We start from the raw sequence: 16,136 nt of genomic DNA on the forward strand, positions 1-16,136 counted from the left end.
TGGCGCCGACAGGCAATATGAATGTCGACAATCGACCCCTGGATACTTCTGAACTGGAGCTAATGGAACCTGCATGACGACCGGCTGAACCTTAACACGCGCCCTGACCGAAGGCATTGAATACAGGGTTCGGAGAAGAAAAAAATGGTTTGGGGGAAAGGAAATGTTTCAGTATCTCTCTCACATATCGGCGGACACCTGAACCGCGCCGTAAGAGAAGGGATAAAGGAGGCAGTGAAAGAAGAAAGGAAGAAAGAGTTGCCATAGTGGAGGGCTCCGGAATAATTTCGACCACATGGGGATCTTTAACATGCACTGACATCACACCGCACACGGGCGCCTTAGCGTTTCACCTCCATCTAAACGCAGCCGCCTCTGTCGGGTTTGAACCCGGAAACTCCGGATCAGTAACCGAGCGCTCTAACCACTAAGCCACCGAGGCGGGTAACGGAGAAGCAGCCTAGAGGAAAATCTCGCAAGTGCACCACAGCCACTCGGCAGAGTAGAAGGCTTAAAAGCAAACTCACCCTTCAGGTTGTGGGGGACGGCTCACGGCTGTGACCGGCTGCGTGCATTTCTGCACAGGCGCTTCTAGGAGCTTAAGCACCTCTTCGCCTTTGCCACGGAGGTGGTGGCATTCACCAGCGGCTTGTCTCCCAATGGTACTCGTGCTGCGTGGCCCAGAGGCCACGAAGCGCTTGGAGAGCTCGGCGTCCGGTGGCTGCCCAGATGACCGCGCGGCAGAGGTTGCTCCGATGGTACTGGTCCTGCATGGCCCCGAAGCGACGAAGCGCTTGGCGAGCTCGGCGTCCGGTGGCTGCCTAGATGGTCCCGTGGCACAGGTTGTTCTGATGGTACTGGTCCTGCGTGGCCCCGGGGCGACGAAGCGCTTGGCGAGCTCGGCGTCCGGTGGCTGCCTAGATGGTCCCGTGGCACAGGTTGCTCCGATGGTACTGGTCCTGCGTGGCCCCGAGGCGACGAAACGCTTGGCGAGCTCGGCGTCCGGTGGCTGCCTAGATGGTCCCGTGGCACAGGTTGCTCCGATGGTAGTGGTCCTGGGTTGCCCCGAGGCGACGAAGCGCTTGGCGAGCTCGGCGTCCGGTGGCTGCCTAGATGATCCCGTGGCACAGGTTGCTCCGATGGTACTGCTCCTGCGTGGCTCCGAGGCGACGAAGCGCTTGGCGAGCTCGGCGTCCGGTGGCTGCCTAGATGGTCCCGTGGCACAGATTGCTCCGATGGTACTGGTCCTGCGTGGCCCCGAGGCGACGAAGTGCTTGGCGAGCTCGGCGTCCGGTGGCTGCCCAGATGAAAGCGCGGAACAGGTTGCGATGTTCCGGCAGCTCTCGCTCTCACAGCAACGGTCAGCTCCTTGGCCAGGATCGTCCTGCATCGCGAGCTGAAGTCCACAACCACTCTGATACAGCTGAGCAGTGTACTGGTTGGGAGGAATGGTGTGGACGCACATAGCTTGGGGGGGGGGGGCGTCATGAACGAACGGCTCTAAAGAAAAGATGGCGTGCGTTCGATGTCTCGTGCCGTTCGAGCACAGAGAGCTCGAGCAGCCGACTCGAGATAATGATGATGATATCTTCGGGCTCAATGGCACATACCCACGGCAACGGATTGGCTCGAGAAGTAGGGAGACCTCGAGACATTTTTTTCTTCTAGTTAAGGTTTTTTTTGCGCGCGCAGAAGAGAACATGTCGACAATACTTCGGGGGCTAGCTCGCGATTAAATCCAGTCCGGGCATGCATTTCACGTCTACCTTCGTGGAACCTGGGTGTCGATGACGTCTGCGGGATTCTGCCTGGCCACTTTGGAAGAAGGCGAAAGACTCAGTACGTCATTCATTACAGTTAAAAAAATGAACACGGAGATGAGCAAAGAAGCAAGTCTAAAGAATACTAGAGTTTCTAAAGGCGTTCTAGTAAGGAAGAGGGGAAAACAGAGGAAAGATGGGATGCTTGCAGTTCCTGGCTTACCGTAGCTAAGAACGCCGTGGTTTTTGTGCTTGCAGAAATTCCTTTTTTTCAAGTGAGGTTGAAGAAACATTTAGAAGGGGAAGAAGTAGTCGACAAAGAAGAAGAATGCGGTCGAGATATATACTGAGGCAAAGAAGAAGATTCAACGCACACAGTTTCAGTTTCGCATTAAACTACTTTTCATCATAGCTACTGACACCTCCCAATGTGATCAAAAGGCAGGGGTGGGAATATATTGCATGCTTCTAGTTGGTCGCTTTGTGTGCGGCTTCCCGACTACACCCCAATTTTCCAAGCGGAGTTTCTGGCGGTGGTGCTTGCACTTCGCAAACTAGAGCCATCTTTCTCTTCAGTCACTGTCTCTACAGACTCTCTTTATTTGTGTTCGTCCCTTGCTTCGGCTGTAGATTCGCCAATCTTGAACACCTTACATTCATTACTGCCTCCGCATTTGAGCCTTGTTCACATGATATGGGTGCCTGGTCATAGCGGTGTGACAGCCAATGTAGTTGCGGACTGCCTGTCAAAGGCGTCCCTTAATGGCCCCGTGCTACCTCTCGTTCCGGCTACAGCGTACATCACAGCAGCGAGCTTTTGAAGACAGAATTTGTTAAGAATGACAACTGGATCTCTTTTGAGATCTGATGATTACCTGCACCTGAGGTATTCGTGCAGGAGGAAATCAGCCACTCACGGCAGCTTGAGGTATCTCTTTCAAGGCCCCGCTGCCGGATCCCACCCTTAAATTTTTATTTGCACAGGTCTGCGTTGGCGCTTTATCCCGTCCGCGTATTCTGTGGTGAGCACGAAACTATAGACCATTTTTTGTTGTTTCCTCGCCGCTACACAATGAAGAGAAGTCGGGTTTAGAGAACCTATTACAACAGCTTGGCCGTTGTTTGAGCAACCCAATTATATTGTCGTTTGGAACCACCATACTTGGGTATGCAGCCACAAATCTGTTTTTACCACTGTTCAAAATTTTATAATGGAATAAAATCACCTACCTTGGCAACTTTTTCAATATTATTTTTCTTCTTTCAATTATTATTATCATTAAACCACTAAGCTATAAACCTTAGTGTCGATCTCCTGTGTGCGTTAAGCATTTCCCGTTTCATTTCACTGTTCCTTTTTGTTGTCTTTTTTTTTTGCCATGCGGCCACTGTTCGATGTATTATTCGGGGTGTAGGCCTCGTCAGGAGGTTTGCCTCGTCTTCCTCTTTTTGCCTCACCTCGAGGGCATATTTTTCCTCTTCCTTCCTCAGCATTCATTTTATTTTCGTCCAGGAAATATTTACCTGAAAATCTCTCTGGGCCCCAGTTCTTGGCCAATCACCCTATGTGTGCATGTGCCGTTGTGTGATGGTAACAAGAGTTTCGCAGCGGTGCGGACGTAACAGCAGCAACACATGGGCTGACTGACGGGGGGGGGGGGGGGGGGGTCGGTCACCGCACAGTTGTAGCGGCGGGTGAAACTCACCGGGCTTTATTCCAACAGCTCTGTCGGTGGGTGAGGCGTTTTGGCGCAGAAATCAATTTAACGCCTTGGAGCGTTAACAGGACCACAAGTTCATAACTGTACAAAGATAGGAACCTTAGACGCATCGCGCCTTCAGCTGTGACGGCGTTTTTTTCGCGTTTTAATGCGCCTTTATTTGAAAATGGAAAATTAGATTTTGGGGAAAGGAAATGCGCAGTATCTGTCCCTAATATCTGCGGACACCTGAACCGCGCTATAAAGGAAGGGAAAAAGGTCGGCCTAAGAAAATAAAGGAAGGAAGAGGTGCCGTAGTGGTCTCCCGAATAATTTCGACCACCTGGGAATCTTCAACGGGCACTGGTGGTCGAAATTATTCCGGTAACCTCCAGTTCCTTTATTGTTTTATTCCCCCCTTTTACCTTCCCTTATGGCGGGGTTCAGGTGTCCCGTCTGCCTTTTCCGACCTGCCTCACATATCGGTAAACACCTGAACCGCGCCGTAAGAAAAGGGATAAAGGAGGGATTAAGAGAAGAAAGGAGGAAAGCGGAGGCGTAGTGGAGGGCTCGGGTATAATTTCGACCACCTGGGGATCTTTAACGTGCACTGACATCGCACAGCACACGGGCGCCATAGCGTTTCGGCTCCATCAAAACGCGTCCGGCGCGGTCGGGTTCGAACCCGGGTACACTGGATCAGTAGCCGAGCGCGCTAACCACTGAGCCACCGCGGCGGGTACACTGTCTCTAGTTCTAGGTAAACGCCACCGGATACTCAAAATGCGATTGAGGCGTCCACTGACGCTGTGGCGAAGTTACATTAGCTCGCGCATTTACACGCCATAAGAATTGCTTAGGTGTTTCTATAATGTGTTTTTACGCTTGGAGCTTAAAACAAGTGTGTTTTTAATTAAAAGTTTGGTGGAACGCTTTGGGAGAGCTTCATTGATGCAAATGAAAATCATTTCTACCTTGGATTCTGCGAATAAAGCTCTTAAATATGCTAACTGAGCAGTTATAGCTTTCTGCGCTCAATGTGAATTCAGGCGGTTATTAAATATTATTACACAACACCGTGTCTCCGGTAAATTTGGAACAACTTTGAAGCGCACGGGGAATACACCCTGCGCTCCCGCCTTTGATGTAATTTTATAGCTTCGTCTAGTACAGTGTTTACTGTCCTTACCCCGGTTGCATACTTTCTGCTTATGTAATAGATTGGACGCGGTCGGCGTGCCCACGTTCTACAAAATAGCTCTTTGCACAAGGCGTGAGGAGCAGTGAGGACACACGGCGCATTTCACTCTCTCGCTCCCTGGTCACAACTGCGCATGCGCCACCAGTAATAATAATTGTTTTTTTTTGGGGGAAAGGAAATGGCGCAGTATCTGTCTCATATATCGTTGGACACCTGAACCGCGCCGTAAGGGGAGGGTAAAGGAGGGAGTGAAAGAAGAAAGGAAGAGAGAGGTGCCGTAGTGGAGGGCTCCGGAATAATTTCGACCACCTGGGGATCTTTAACGTGCACTGACATCGCACACCAGTAGCACCGAGCCACAGGTGTTCCGCCACTGTGCAGCGCCGCGCCTTTCCTCAAAATGCAACTTTAAATTTTCAGTTTTCTCTTTCTTCTTTCCCTCCCTCCTATATCCTTTCCTTTAGTGCGCGGTTCGGGTGTCCTCCCAGATATGTGAGCCTGTTACTGGGCTTTGCGCGCTCGCCGCACCATCTGGCATGATGTCGGGCGGCTCGCACCGCCGCCGTTCGGTATGACGTCACACTGCGTTCCTCGTCGTTGCGCTCGCCTTCGCTCGCTTCGCCAGCTGCGTCGCATACCTGATAAAATGTCGGAGTATTGAAAAGGAGAGCTCGCGTGCACCGCAACCACTTTTGTGTCGTCTTTACTGCGACAGCAACATAGCTATACAATCAGACCGTGGCCTCCGCGATCAGCTCCGGCGGCGCGCCGTTGCTCAGGCCGTCCCATTCGCACGGAGAGAGCGTAATCGGAGAAAGCGGTGTGACTGCTCCTCTCGCCTCACCGTGGCGCGCGCAACCCAAGGCTCGCTTTCCCTGATGCGGACGGGCGCAGAGGACGAAAACGCAGTTTTCGCAGTCTGTGTGCGACGCGCACTAGAAGTTTATCGCACAGCACAAGTAGCTGACTGGTGCAATTATGCAATTGCTTTTTTAAATTATGACGCTGACTTAGGACCGGGGTGAGGCAGATCGTCATGAGAGCGTTCGTTTCACAACACGCAGGAAATTTTCTTTATTTCTGTAGCCGTGCATGGTTTCCAAACACGGAACATTTTACAGTCGAGCGGAGAGGATTATTTTAATTCTGCAGTTCTTTTACATATTAGTTTAGAACCTGAAATTACTTTTGATATATAGAGATCAAGGAGTTCTGTCAGTTTTCCTCTGGAAATGGTACAAATGAGATTTGTACATGCGTGTAATATATTTAACTTTCAACGCTTACAGATGCCACTGAATGCATTGTCCCACTCAAATGTTGGGCTTCCTTTTTGTGGATGCCTCTTTTGTGACGTGTTCAAATGTATCATATTATACCCCAATCCTGCTACAGCCTCGAAATGGGCTAGCAGTATCCCCAAATAAATAAAAGCCTGCAATGCATAAGGTTTTTTTACGTTGTGTATGGTTGGAACTGGGGCGAATTTAGTCTCGTTTTTTTTTCTTTCGTGCGCGGCAAGCAAAAAAGAGTGTTTTAAGCGCCGAAGCTACAGCTTGGCAGGAGGACAGATAAAACCATTTGAGGATAAATGACATTTTATTTACAAAGACAAAATTGGAGCCATATTGTTCGGCATCCGTTTTTACATTGTGTTTATTTCAAACACGGAGCACTTTCCTGTACCGCTTTTTGCGGTAAGCAGCCCTGTCTGTCACAGTAGCGCCGACGTTGGCTAAGAGTGGCCTCATGAACTTATCAAACACTACAGATAGTGTGCTTGCGGCGTGGTCATCCCTTGCTGGGCAAACGAAAAGGGGAGACTGCTCTAGTCGAGGCAATAACAGTTCAGCCAGCTGCTGACGCACGTTGCTCTTTTTTATGTGCGGCAGAGCAATGTCAACAGCCTTCTTACCGGTCACAAGGACAGTGACAAATTCTGACTTTGGGAATGTTAGCCCACCCCTTGATTGCAATTCAATACGCCCCATCAGCACGGGACTGGGTCCATCCGACAGGTGGAGGGGAGGGCAGAAGCTGCATGTCCTCCGCTCCTCAACTGCTCTCGCTAAGAACACTGCTATATAAGCGATGCTGACATTTGTTATGGTTGATGGCGGCCGCTGCACTGAAATAGAACATACCCATATTATTATTTGGAGCTAGACATTCTGCAATGTATTCCCATTTGTGAGAGCACTAAAAAAACAGCTTTTGGCACTAACCTATAAAAAAGTTCCGCAGAGCAAATTTTAGACAGCATGTAGAGACAAAGCCAGTGCATAAACCAAATATGACATTTATCATGTCGCCACTCAACGTGCATTCCCTCAAAATTTTCAAATTTTGGGCATTGATACCACTCAGTTGTCATAGCTGTGACGTAACGCAAAATGATCGCTTTTTGGTGGCACTTCACATGGGTGGAGTAGGTGAACGAGTGTGCACTCACGAGGCATCGCTTTCAGGGATGTGAAGAGCTCGTCAATGGGCATCACAAAATCATCAGTTACCGTGAACGTGAAACAAAATATGCACACTATTTATATCAGCCAAATATATGTATTAGACAAATCGCTGTTGGCTGCAAAAGAACAGCACTAGTAGTCCAGCGAGCCAGCCAAGCGTAAGCTCTTGAGAAACATTTGATGCAAGATATACCTGGCTGGGGCAACTTGCGCTGTCTCGGTCGAATCGCGCGTGGTTGCCTGTGCTGTTGCTTCAGCCGGAACATCAAGTTCGGAGGACGTCACATTCAGGGAGGCACCATGCATACTGCAATACATGTAAAACATTTACTACCATTACTAAGCAGCAGCCACATAAAAGCAAAAACTGCTTGTAACACATTGCCCATCGGCACAGCAGGATTTGCGTGCTCGTGTGTTCTGAACTGTAAAAAATTCTAGTCAGCAGGCAGGCTACAACACTAGTAGCTGCTCGCATCGTGAAATATTAGTTCTGCAAGGGCCTGAAATGTGATAAGCTTTCTATTTTGAAACAAGAGACAACCAGTTCACAACTATGAGCACTCGTCCCGGAGCTCAAATAGCATGCACCTACCTCAAAGCAGTCTGTCCGTTTTCAACGTTTGAAGCTTGGGATGGGCAGAGGCTGCCAGTCCGCAAGATCCTTTCCAGGCTAAATGTCACGGCTCTTGCATCCAGACAGTCGTTGCGGCCTGCCATTTGCCGCAAAGAATTGAAGAGGAGCTCGACGGGGTCGCTCGAGAAGTTCCTTGTTAAAACATAAAAGAAGGCGCTCTCGAGAAGGTACTTAATGCATACTACCGTAGATTTGCTTGTCAGCAAGATAGCTTCGTAGGTTTCAGCACTAAGAAACTTTTTCCCGCTCCTTTTACAGGCATTGTAGAGAGTTGCGAGGTAGTCTGGGAACTCCTTCTCCAGCAATTGTAGGCGTTCGTCGGTAGCGCAAAAAAGTGCATTTGGGCAGTCTTTCTCATATGCACATGTGCTGATCGGTTGGCCACATTGTGGATGGCAAACCACTTCTGCATAATCTTCATTAACAATATTGTTGCGTCTGCGTTCCTGAACTGTTCTGCATGAGGGTGGTAACTGGGGTATTCTTTCAAAAAAGAAAGCGCCGAGATAACTTCATCTGAAAACAGCTGCACTGCTCTGCCCACATGTATCTTCTCAAAATTAGTTGGCTCTATGTGCTTCTGTGTCAGGAATCGAACTGGTTTCACAATCTCATTTTTTTGAAGGACATAGAGCTGCTTCACAAACTCTCCAGTTATTGGTTGACTGCCATCTGTCATTTTCCCGTCCAGAAGGCTTCGCACGTTTTTTATAATAAGACACCGGTCAAAAAACAAGAATAGGCCTCTTTCTAGATCACTTGGATGACTGACCACTGGCTTGAGGGAACCATTGCCCAGGTGGCGCATCATTGTGACATTAATCTTGTGGTTATCCGTGACGATCCGGACGACGTAGAGGCCACACTTTTCAATTTCAGCGATCACTTCTTTTGTAAGCTGATACAGGAGCTTGCCACTTAATCGGTTAGTGGAGAAAAAGCAGCAAGGAATTTTGTACGACGTGGACAGGCCTGTGCAGCGAAACACAGCACCTTCTTGGCAAGCACGATGTTGTTTACATTCTCTCCGGTCCCAGCATCTTCTCTCACAGTTTGCTGACCAAAAAAGCAGTCCATTTTACGATCGTAGATGTATTTGGAGCTTATAGCCATTTCATCCACAATAATTGAGGAAAACCGCGCTTGCTCTTTCAGCTGCCCCACCTCTTGCTTTAGGCGTTCTTTCATTAATGGTGTGATCCCACTTTCACTGTTGGATTTGCCAACATAGCGAAGTAGCGTGTTTTTTTAAGGCAATTTCAACAGTTCTCTGTTGCGTATGTAACGGTATGCCTTAGGGGACAAGTAGTACAAAACTACACATTCCGGACAAAGTCTGGAGACCACACGGGCCGTTGCCTTCATGCATTGGCGATCTGTTCCGCTAGGCAGTCTTCTAAGCAGAACTGGGCTGCGCCGACCTTGTCCAAGCACTTTCTCAACGCCGAGTGGAGAGTGTGGTTTTCAAAACCACTGAGCTTCTTTTTTAGGCGGCTGTTTTCTCACTGCAGTCTCCCGATAGCATCTGCTTTCCTGAACAATTGCACTGTCATTCGGTTTATATTCCTTGAATCCGACTGCTTGCGCCGAAGAAGGTCATCGGTAGTTTGCGTTGCGCAATCAAGTGCGTCACTAGGCTGCTGTAATTCACCGACTGCATCTTGTGCACTTGGTTTCTCATATCCTGCTCCTTTAGGACTTGCTTCTTCATCTCCTAACAAGGGTGCATGAATCAGGCTATCTTCATACACTACAGGAAACGAGCAGGCCGAATGGCCTGTTCTTTTTTCGCGACCACAGGCTGAACCAGCTGCTTCATCAGGGCCGCTCGATAAATTTGATGGTCTTTCTTGGTTTGGAGTAGAATTCTGCGTCAATCGCTCCAACTTACGTCGGTTACGGGCGAACTTGCGATTTCGCCGTGGCGGTGCTCCGAGGAGGCACGTGATATTACAACGCGCGCCTCTCCGCGGATCTGAACCGGTCTGGCCAGAATGGCGGCGGCTGGCGCACTCGGCTTGAAATAGAGACATGCTCCAAGTCTCCGCCAGTGCGGTCAGAGTGCGCCGAAGCCGCCCAACGCGTTGGCGGTGAAGCGCAGTTGGAGTATCGAGGGTGTTGCTTTGGCCGACGTGACGTCGCCGTGCAGCGCGCGCGCGCGCGTTACGCCGAAGTATAAACGCGCCTTCGCAGAGCCTGCGTTTAACCGCTAACCACCGTATTTGGTGGCGGCATCTATGGGAGCCACTGAAACTCCCCGCACAGTCACTTATTAAAAAAAAATCTGTGCCGAGACTCGGAACAGAACCAGGGTGTTTGAGGTGGAAACGCTACCATTCCGCCACGACGGCTCAAGCTTTAACCATAAATAAAGGCGCATCTAGTGAATGCACTCTTCCGATGAAGAAGCCTCCACGCTTTCGCTACGTCTATCCTGGACTAACAGAGCTGGACCTTCAGTAATTTTTTTATGTGTGTGTCGCCCCACACAGGGCACGGCCTCCAATGCGGAATATTGCAACAATTTCAGTCCCTCGAAGCTACGACATGCCGAATTCCATCGATCCCCCGTGCTGTGATAATGAAAAGAACAACGCACGGGCCTACGAATACAACCGCCGAGGACCGACGCGCATGCGTGAATGTCTTGGGCCAACCCGTGTTCATACACTGCGCCATTTATTCGTCAACCCTGCCCGCTGCTAATAAGAAAGAAAAGAAAAAGGAAAGTGCACAAAGCCTGCCTACTGGTTCAAGCCGAACGAAGGCTCTCCGCGGCGTGCTGAAAACAGGAGCGCGGAGAGAGAAAGAAAGAGAAAGAGAGAACGAAAGAAAGTATGAAAAGGTGTTACGGGCAAACCGTTGCAAGAGCGCTTTACGCATCCGCCAAATGAGTGTAATATCTTCGGTCCAAGGACGCACAGCACATATTAAACCATGTATCATATATACAAGGATATCAGGTTACGATATCAACCTGCAGAAGCTTTGGCGGAGTGCGTAATATCGGAGTGCGTGATATAAGGATTAATATCACCGGTCCAAGGACCCGCAGCAGATATTAAACCAGGTGTCAGATACTCAGGATATCAGAGTGCAATATCCACCTGCAGAAGCATGTAGTTTGCCTTCTGAGTCTAGCAAGAAAGACTAACAATATGCGCCAGTCGTTCTTAGCCATAACTCAGTTTTCCGAGCCAATTTTGCAGAAAATTTTTATGCAATAAAGCATGTAACTAACAGCATCACAAGTCATGATTCCTTAATGCAAGAGAGCGCTAGCATGGCAAAACACGCCAGAAATTTCTGTTAAATACCAAGAAAATATGTGCACTTTGCCGATTGACGACACACTATGAAGGTAGCAAGCATGGTGGCTCGTGCCATAAAAGGCCGGACCTAACGGGCACGCGATTTTGCATCGCTCGTTGCTATAACAACTGCGATGCCAATGTTAAGCCAACGTACTGTTCCTGTTGGCACATTTGATTTGCAGTCCCGGACAGTCCGGGACTACTCGCGGAATCAGTACAGCGTACTATTTTCTTGGGGTAGCCCGAAAGCTCCGCCCACAAGTCAGAAAGCTGCCCGCATCGCCATAGCAATGCGTTCATTTTCCTCCTCTGGCAGCCCGCGGACTACTTGAGTTCGACTCGGTGCGCACTCTGAGTACTTTTCGCTTTCCTGGATGACGATATCCTGCGTTAAACTTTGATATGAGCTCTGTATTGCGGCGCTCTTAAGGAAGAATAGGAGGCACAGATACGGGATAAAATAGAGCTCCGCAAGGATGCTCCGCAAAGTGAGGAGTGTGAGGAAACCCACCGCAATGACAGCAACGCGGGCGACCCAATCGACGCCCAATGTTGTGGGTGAGGCGGGCTGTAAGGAGGCAGTATGTTTGAGCAGTGCTCCAGGTTGTGCCTACGGCGCGCCTCATTGGCATACACGGCAGGGCGCAAAGGCGCATCAGAGCGCTCACCTCAGCGAGCCGAGAGCGTCCGTGCAGACGAAGCTTCTGTGCTGACACACTCGAAGATGGAGGAGATAGAATGTCATTAATGTGGGGCTTCCAAGAAGATGAAGACGGATACGAAACAGAAATAAAATTACGAATGAAAGCAGGGGCTTCCGGTGGAGCTCCGGTAAGGAGGAGAAAAGCAGTGGAAAGGCGGGAGGCTTCCAGCTCCTGGCTTACCGTTGCGATGAGCTGCGCAGAATTTGCGCTTGCTGAAAATACTGGTAGTCCGGGTGGACTTTGCGCAAGATCAAGAAAAAGAAGAAACAGTAGGCAACGAAGGCGAATACGATCAAAATGAGGGAGACACGGAACGGTCTTTATTTACAAATGAAGGCAGGAAGACGCTCTGAGGATCTTGTAGCCGGCTACTCAATACTGGGGCACAGTAGTTCACAACTGGGAAAGAACAGAATTACGAATGTGCCATTTGGAAGACAAAGCTGCTGGAAGGAGTCCTAGGAATCTGGGCCTTTATGTTGCCTGTGTGGTACTACTGCAGGTTGATTACATATACCTACAACCATGTTGTTAAAGGCGTGTGTACTGCGACAGAAGACGGACCGGACGGACCTGGAAATTACCGAAACTGCTGTCCTCGTAGCCCTCCCCGCGCTGGCTTCCCAGAATCTCTGAAGAAGCGAGACGGGTGCCTAACATCACAACTGCACCAGCACGAAGTAAATGAGCAAGTGACGGCACTACGCGAAACACAACGCTTTGCAGAAACTTGCGCATTCCCGCAACATTTAAAGATAGGCATCCCTCAGACCGACATCGTACCTGACCGTCAGCTGCTAGATGCCCACTACACAGGACTCATGCTACACCGGTGTCAACATGTTCCGCAGAAACTTAGACCTCTATCGTGGAGCTGGTCCCCCCTCCCAAAAAAAAAAGGCCTGAAAACAAAACTTAACATTCCCCACCAACGCTGTTCGCAATAGTAAGCAGCTCGCTACTTCTGAGCAACGGCTCGTGCAAACAGCACGGCGAAGGGTTCAGTCTCTTTGGACACGCGTAATTATTCGAAAAAAGTAAACGAAATAACCACTGCTCCCAGTCACGAGAGTTCAAGTGCTGAAGCTACCGCCGTCAGAATCCCAAAACGAAAAGGCACTGTACGCGGAGGAGGCCGCCACTCAAATCATGCGGTGAGCCGCCCGCTGGTAAAATCCGCGGTTTTAAGGCGAAAGCCTTTAAGAGCTCATACTCGCGGTGACGGTGTCCGACCGGCTCATCTTGGCGCAGTGCCAGCTGCTACCCTCCCACTCACCGGCGCGCATCCTCCTCGCACCCCCAGCAGCAGGCGGCGCAGACAGTCGAGGTGACATAGTAATCAGGAAGGCTTTCGCCATGCACACTTTAGGCCGACAAAGTGTCCCCGTGGCCTTTTTTACCATCCTGTAGATCCCCCTTTACCGCAGCCTAGCTCACCCTAGCGCTGCCCAATAATTTCGGCAAGCAGCCATAGACACCCAGTAGAAGGACGCATGGCGTTCGGCGTTGCTGTATTCTAGCACAGGCCCAGCAATACGCGCAGGCTCTTTCTTAATAGTCAGTTTTGTTTTACTTCCCAAAGTACGTAAAAAGATTAAAATACAGCCATTAGAACAATAAACGAGATAGCGAACCATTAGAGCATGGACAGCACGGCCATTAGCGTGATGCATCCTAAGCGCAAATTGGCGTCCGTGTTGAGAGCTCACCACCTGTGGTTAGATGGCCTACAGCTGGGTATTGTGGATAATCTGTGTCAGTAATGACTCTACGTCATAATTAACGAAACTCCCATTAACTGAATCCTTTGTCGACCATGTGTGGTATGTATGCACTCAGCCATTCTTTTAACATCTAGAAGCATTTTTAACGCAGTTGTGCCTCGAGCTTCAACCTCTTCTTACGTGTGAACAATCCCCCATAGAACAACGGATAATAAGTGTTCGTCGAGCGCTTCTTGGTTAAAGAAATAATGAATATTTTTATTTATTAAATTATAATAATATTGACAACTGTATCCCGTTCCATAATATATAAAAAAAAATTTAAAAATAAAACTGCAACTCCTGCTGGCTCTTGTAACCGGCCAGGGCCGGCCGAATGCTCTCCGGATGCCCGCAAACTTCAGGCTCAGCAGTCTGCGTAGGCGAGAAAAGAGTGAATGAGGGAGGCGAATCAAAAAGAAACACAGAAGAAATCGCTAAAAAAACGTGTTCAATGCCGCAGATTGTTCGCTAGTGACCTCTCAGGCCCGTGGGGTGCTACACGAAGCAAGACATTGAGGTATAGTTCCGGTAATGGAGAGACAGCTTCGAAAATGGCGGCTGCTCTTTCAATGACACTCCACTGTAATGCGACAGCAGAAGAGCTTTCGCCAGTATTGAATATTCTACCTTATGCCGACATGGAACGAAAGTATTCGCGGGTATGCGAAGCAAGTTTGCCCCTTTGGTAGTCCTTATTTACGCCGGCATACCCTGCCTGACCGTTAAACAAGGGCCTTGAGATGCAGGCGGTGCTTGAAGCATTGTTGGACGTTTTTAAAATGACCAGTCAACTCATCTGAAGGAAGAGGCGTCGCAGATGGATGTGCTGCATGCTGTTTAAATTCGAGTTTGGGTGGCCCCGTCGATGAAGACTCTCAGCGCATGCAAATATGTTTGCATGAGTTCTCACTTTGACGTGATACTGGGAACTCCAACTTTTGTTCTTAGTAAAAAGCGATTTTGTGGCTATTTATGGCCGTTTTTACCTTCAGAAAAATCATGCCTAAAATTCATCACAACACTCGACTGAAGTCCCTGATATCGTGACCGAAAATAATTGCACGATTACTGTTTGGGTGTGGCCTAGCCTAGGAATGCGCGCATAATCACACATCGCCCTTTGCTTGCGAAGATGGCAGCTGAAGGGTCACACGTGTTTCCTTTACACAGGTTTGAAAGGTAGTAAATGTTCATTTTCCAGTCAATGCAGCCAATTTTGATACGGGCAGGTTAATTTATCAATGCAGATAAACATACCGACCAACGTATTCAGCGTGAACTGATTTCGAAGGATAAAATGAGCCTTCAGGAGGTGCACTTGATCGACGCCGCTTGGTTGACTGCGTCAGGGAGCCAGAGGTGTCAGTTTCAAAAGACTGGAGCGTGCCTGTTTACGCGGCGCTCAGCGCATCAGTATCTGCAGAGCTGTCATAAGAAGACTTGCCACACGTGGCAGACAAGATTATTCCTGGTGTAAGGGGGTAGCCGCCCATATTACTCCACGGCGTGGACAATGCGTGGCTGGAAAGAGCGAGAAACCGGTTAGGATAACTGCGTAAGTCGTGCAGCATGACGGGAAAAACTTTCGAGTTTTCCGCAAGCATAAGAAAAACAAAAAAATTGCTTTAAACTGCTAGTGCCGTTCACCGAGGTGCCTGAGCTTTGGTTTCCTCCCAATGGCTGGCAATGCCACAAACGGCGACTCTCTCCTCTGCTCACCCATTGTCGCCATCGCCTCTCAGCGCTCGCCCAGCATTTAACTTGTTCCTCGGTTTGCGCGCTCAGCCTCTCAGTGAATGATGCTATGGGAAGCTAAGAGGAAACCAGCGGAAACGTTCTGAGAGAGGCAAGAGTGGGCCGGGGGGATGGCACCTTGCGGACCCGTCACTCACTCAGGGAACGATCTTCGAAGCTCCAGTGTGTGTAATGGCAACGCGAGGAGCTAAAAACGATATGTAAAGTCTTTGCGAATGTACTAACTTTCCTTTCCCTTTGAGTATATATTTAGATCGGCGATCGCTTTTATTTTTGCGCAACTTTCTCTTACAGTGGTCTTCGACAAATAATAATGAAGTGAGCTCAGAAACTTGCTTCGCCAAAATAAGCCAGCACGAATTCAGGATGTCAGCCGTGCCTATACCCCAGCAAATTGTGGGTATTGCCGTCTCGATAACTGAGCAAACGGAGATCCCACAAAAGGTGTTGAGATATGGGCGGGCTGTGTTTATGAGGTGCAGCCACTCGGTAGAGATTACTGGCAAATTTTTCCTATTGTGTGCGCTCTCTAGTGGACGGCAGGCATAAAGTGACATTTGTAGAGACTCTGTCGCTGAAGCAGAATAATGAGCTCCGTATTTAGTCTGGATTTTTATAGCATTGGCTTCATGCTCCCGACGTCTCACGTATGAGAAGGGCCGGATGATGCTTCAGTGAACAGCTGATTCATCCTTCCTTTTTGTTTTTCGTTTCGTCATGCGGATAGCAACTAATGATTCGTTTCAACTATGTCTGATTCTTTCGATAGTGGATGACGAGACATTAGTTGCAATGAACGCAATAATGATGCCTGCAAAAATAACCAAACAT

At 49.2% G+C, this 16,136-nt stretch overlaps 1 pseudogene; it reads right to left on the reverse strand.

Moving 5' to 3' along the window:
- Window positions 1-523: 523 nt before the first annotated feature.
- On the reverse strand, window positions 524-8,577 carry LOC144119946 (uncharacterized; annotated as a pseudogene).
- Window positions 8,578-16,136: the final 7,559 nt, after the last annotated feature.

The sequence above is a fragment of the Amblyomma americanum genome, chromosome 1 (assembly GCF_052857255.1).
Source record: "Amblyomma americanum isolate KBUSLIRL-KWMA chromosome 1, ASM5285725v1, whole genome shotgun sequence".
In the NCBI taxonomy this organism is placed as follows: domain Eukaryota; kingdom Metazoa; phylum Arthropoda; class Arachnida; order Ixodida; family Ixodidae; genus Amblyomma; species Amblyomma americanum.